Source organism: Plectropomus leopardus, chromosome 13 (assembly GCF_026936395.1).
Source record: "Plectropomus leopardus strain MGB_pleo_1.0 chromosome 13, ASM2693639v1, whole genome shotgun sequence".
Classification (NCBI taxonomy): Eukaryota; Metazoa; Chordata; class Actinopteri; order Perciformes; family Serranidae; genus Plectropomus; species Plectropomus leopardus.
The window spans coordinates 31,348,999-31,353,880 of NC_142188.1; the positions used below are offsets into that span (position 1 = coordinate 31,348,999).

The 4,882-nt window shown below is 36.8% G+C and overlaps 1 non-coding gene across 1 annotated transcript; it reads right to left on the reverse strand.

Annotated features, from left to right (window-relative positions):
* Positions 1 to 3,154: 3,154 nt before the first annotated feature.
* Positions 3,155 to 3,265, reverse strand: trnal-caa (transfer RNA leucine (anticodon CAA)). The gene is made up of 2 exons: positions 3,228 to 3,265; positions 3,155 to 3,200 (listed from the first exon to the last, which is right to left on the reverse strand). It is a non-coding gene; the product is annotated as a tRNA-Leu (tRNA).
* Between the last annotated feature and the right edge of the window lie 1,617 nt (positions 3,266 to 4,882).

The window sequence follows — 4,882 nt, forward strand, 5'->3', positions numbered from 1 at the left end:
TCACACTTCATCTCCGTGCTCTTCACATGTGTCCTGTCATGCTCCTGTCCTTGCTGTCAGGTGAAGCAGAAATGCTATAAAAGTAATTTTTAAAATGAACGACACACGTTTTGAGGTCGTAGCTTTGGAGGGCTGACATTTTCCCCACCACTAATATGAGCTCTTATTTTGGTGATTCCATCCCTGGAGGGGCTGCAACACTGTGAAATCTGATAAGCTGATCTGACTTAAAATAGTCTTGGTAACCAATTGTCTCGGAAAAGAGTAAAGTAAATATAACTATTAATATTGATTTATGTTTACATATAACTCAGTTTTCGGTTTACCAGAAATTGTAACTGTATTTACTTAATTGTGTGAAGTTGTTGAATCTTAAAATGGACAAGTGAAATTACCATGTTCTTTCTAATTGTTAACAACTTCAGTTAACCAAGTTAGTCTTACTTAATTTGATCATCATAAAGAGGACTGACCAGTTTGCAACCAGCAGAATACAGATATATAGCAAAATAAACCTGGTTTACTGAAGTTGCTAAGTACAAATATCTATCCGAATAGACCACTGCCAGTATATATAAGGCTGTGGGTCATTCTGACAGGTTCAAAAGTCTATGATAATGGACTACTACCTATATAAATGCAGGCATAGGTCATTTTGTCAGGGACAAATATCTTTTAGAATTGACTAGTACCAGTGTAAATAGGGGAGTAGGTCATTCTGAAAGTACAAATATCATTAGAATTGACTACTACCAGTATGAATAGGGACATATGTCATCCTGACAGGCACAAATATTTATCAGAATGTACTACTACCAGTATAAATAGGGGTGTATGTCACTCTGACAGGTAAAATATCTATTAGAATGGACTACTTCCAGTATAAATACAGGCTTAGGTCATTCTGACAGGTACAAATATCTATCAGAATGGAATACTAAATGCATAAATAGAGGCATGGGTCATTCTGTCAGGGACAAATATCTATCAGAGTAGACTAGAACCAGTTTAAATAGGGGCATAGGTCATTCTGTCTGGGACAAATATCTATCAGAAGGAACTGAACCAGTATAAATAGAATTGTAGGTCATTCTGTAAGGAAAAAAATATCTATCAGAATGAATTAGTACCAGAATAAAAATAGGTACAAATATCTGTCATAATGGACTAGTACCAGTATAAATAGGGGTGTCGGTCATTATGCCAAGCACAAATATCCATAAGAAAGTATTGAACCAGTTGAAATACAAGTGTGGGACATTCTGTAAGGAAAACTATCTATCAGAATGGATTACTACCAGAATAAAAATGGGTGTAGGTCGTTCTATCAGGTACAAATATCGGTAACACTTTCTATAAAGACCGCACATACATTGCATTGAGAAGGCATTCATAGAGAATTATGTTGCATTCATAATGCTTTATGACTTACTCTCACAAACAAACAAACATAATGCTTACCGATGCAATGTATTAACAGTCATAAAACATTATAGATTAGACTTTGATTGATTTATAGTTGTCAAGTGTCTTATGAATGCTCTTGATTAGTTAGAAACCAGAGGTTGACTGATGGGGCTTATAATGCATTATAAGTACCTATTCGCGAGGATACACACATTAACAATCAACTGTTGTAAGGACTCATAGTGTGATATAACAGTCCATGCAGCTATTGTTCAATGTGTTAAGTAAAGTGAGGTACATGTTGATGCATTTATAATATGTATGCTTCATCATAATGTGCCTTTGTTGGTGTTAGATAAAGTGTCATTATTTTCATGCATTGATAAGAATCTATCCTGCATCATAAGTGAGTGCTTTGAAAATGCATTATAAATGCAATAAAGTATTTACTACTATGTAACACTATGAGTGCCTTCATAATGCATTATGAATGTGGTATTCATAGAAAGTGTTACCAAAATAACTAGTTAGCGATTTAATCTGTGCTGAAAATGCAGTGATAGCTCTGTAAAAAACAATCACCTTGCATAGGAATCTTTACTAAGTTGCTGAATGTGTTAGGTCCGATATTGAAGAAGTCGCTAAAATGTAACTGGTGTTGTTGTATTTCGGTTGCAAACAGTGGTCTGCAGCTTGGCAGGCATTAATGTACGTGCCAGCATCCCTTCCACCTCCCAATGACAAAGTCAGCTCATATACAGCTTTTTGATATTGATATGAAACATATGAAAGATGCAGATGGAAGGAATTCACTGTTTGCAGAAACGTCATGCCGATCGTTTCTGGCGACTGGGCTGGTTGTTGATAAAAATAGCAACAGAACTTCACACAGTGAATTTAGCTGCTTCTTTTGTTACTAGACATTTGAATTGACAAGCTTTGGGATTCTGCGACAGCTGGATTCCTGGTAAATCCCAGGCCTGGTTTCTATTTTTAAAGCGGCAACTAAAAAGCAATGGCGTGTCATTATCACCGTGTCACTGAGAGTTACTCCACAAAGTACATTCGGAGGATAGCGTGCTTGCAATTTCTTGTTCACTTTCTCTGTCTCGCTCTCTCTCTTACACACACACACACTCACACACACACACAGACATACACACGCACACACACACACACTTCTCATTGGTGCCATTTTGAAGGCAGATGCCATCATCCATTACATACTATTTTGCCTGCGGCTCCACAGACTTCGTTGGTTAGGGAGGGTGGGCTCCACCTCTCATTAACCCATCTCGACAGTTAGGATGGTAATCCCAGTCATATCAATCAAACCTAATTGGTCTAAGGTTGCAAAAAATGCTGCGTTAACGTGTTAACGATTCCCCAGGGGAGGGGAGGAGATTGCTATAAAATGCTAACAGGGTGAGGTTCCCTCCTGGGTCTATTACAGCTTCCTGTTTTAACGTAGAGGTTAGTCAAGACCTCTGATAGCTGTTTTTTGACTTATATTGCATGATACTTTTACAGTATATATTATAAAAAGTAATAGCGACCAGATTTAATTACAAATACTGGTATGTGGAATGATCTGACTGTCAAATTTTTGGCAAACTTGTTTTCCTGAGAACTAGTCTGACTAAGAGCTCTTTTTAAAGGCCCTGTTCCCATATGGTGAGTTCAGACATTCAGAATCATCAGAATCAGAATACTTTATTCATCCCAAGGGAAATTCTGTAAAGGTATGTGTCAGAAGTGGGATTCGAACCCACGCCTCCATTCGGAGACCAGAAGTCCCGTTTCAATGGAAGGTTGTCAACCTTGAGTCTGGCGCCTTAGACCACTCGGCCATCCTGACACATTGCAGCTGATACAGTTACATTACATATCTATCGTGGCTATATTCACTTTCTTTTCCTTTAACTTCCTGCCTGAAGCCTGTATGACGCTTAAATTCAAGCTTGTGTATCATTTTTCAGTGTAATCCAGAGTTCACCTTTGTTTTATTTGTGCACAGTCGAGCAATAAAAACACAGATGCACATGCGAGTGGGAAGTCAGTATTCCAACGGGTGAATCACCTTGTTTAGTGAAAATTACATTTATCAAACTGCAGCATTGCCCTCTTAGACTGTTTACAGGAAATTGAACACCCCTATAATTATATGACAATGCAAAATGTTACTTTACACACTTGCAGCAAATATTGGTGATCAAAACTTTACATTGTCAAAAGAGAACTCTGATCTGGGACAAGAAGGCCAAAGGACAGAAGGACACTAATTAAGAACTGCACAATTTTTTTGTACCAATCCTCCTTTTAGGAAAGGTAAGGCAAGGTAAGATGACTACACTTGATACACGTTTAAATCCCCATAGGGAAGTTTGTTCCAGACTCCTGCCATTCATTAAAAAAAAAAAATCAGTAGCACTTTCTATAAAGACTACATCTATAATGCATTATGAGGACATTCAAGGGTCTTATGGATGCTCTTGAGTAGTGGAGTAGGGACTTAAAATCTGATCCTGTGCTTAAAAACTCTCTGACTTCTGACATATTGTCTGTGGATGTGAGAGGGTGTCAGATTTCTGTCTTTTAAATGTACTGTATTTTCAAAGTATTGTTGCATGTGTGGGCATTAATCACTTATGATGCAGGATAGATTCTTTCATACATGTATAAAATAATTACACTTTACCTAACACCAACAATGGCAAATTATGATGAAGCATACTCTATTATAAACACATCAATATGTGCCTCAGTTTACTTAACAGATATAATGATAACTTATGATACTGCATGGGCTATTATATCACACTATGAGTCCTTACTACAGTTGACTGTTGATGTGTGTATAGGTGAGTACAGGTATTTATATTGCATAAGCCCCATCAGTCAACCTCTAGTTTAAAACTAGTCAACAGCATCCATAAAACACTTGACACTAACATTTCATTATTAATGTTTTATGACTGCTGATGTAGTGCATCAGTAGCCATTGTGTGTGTTTGAGCGTAGTTGTAAAGTATTATGAATGTGTTATAGTTCACAATGAATGCCCTCATAATGCAGTATAGATGTGGTCTTCATAGAAAGTGTTATCATAAGAGAAATCGACATTGAACTGGTCATTCATCCCCATGTGATGGGGTTTGTTAGCCTAATTTAGTAGATAAATTAATGGTGAAATACATCTCTTTTTCTCTCTTTCTCTCTCTCTCTCTTTCTCTCCTGCTCTTTCCATGCATATATGTATAAGCTTATTTATCATAGCTTATATAAAGACAAAACACAAGCTGTAATCCAATCACGTCCCTGTTTGGACCTCTTCAAAAGAAAGGACACATTCGAGACTTTATTTTACCAAGATTTTATTTTATCCATTTATTTGCTTATAGCATATTGCATATAGGTATACATATACATAAGCAGACCTATACTATATTGTCTATTTTCAACAGATGTTAGAGTG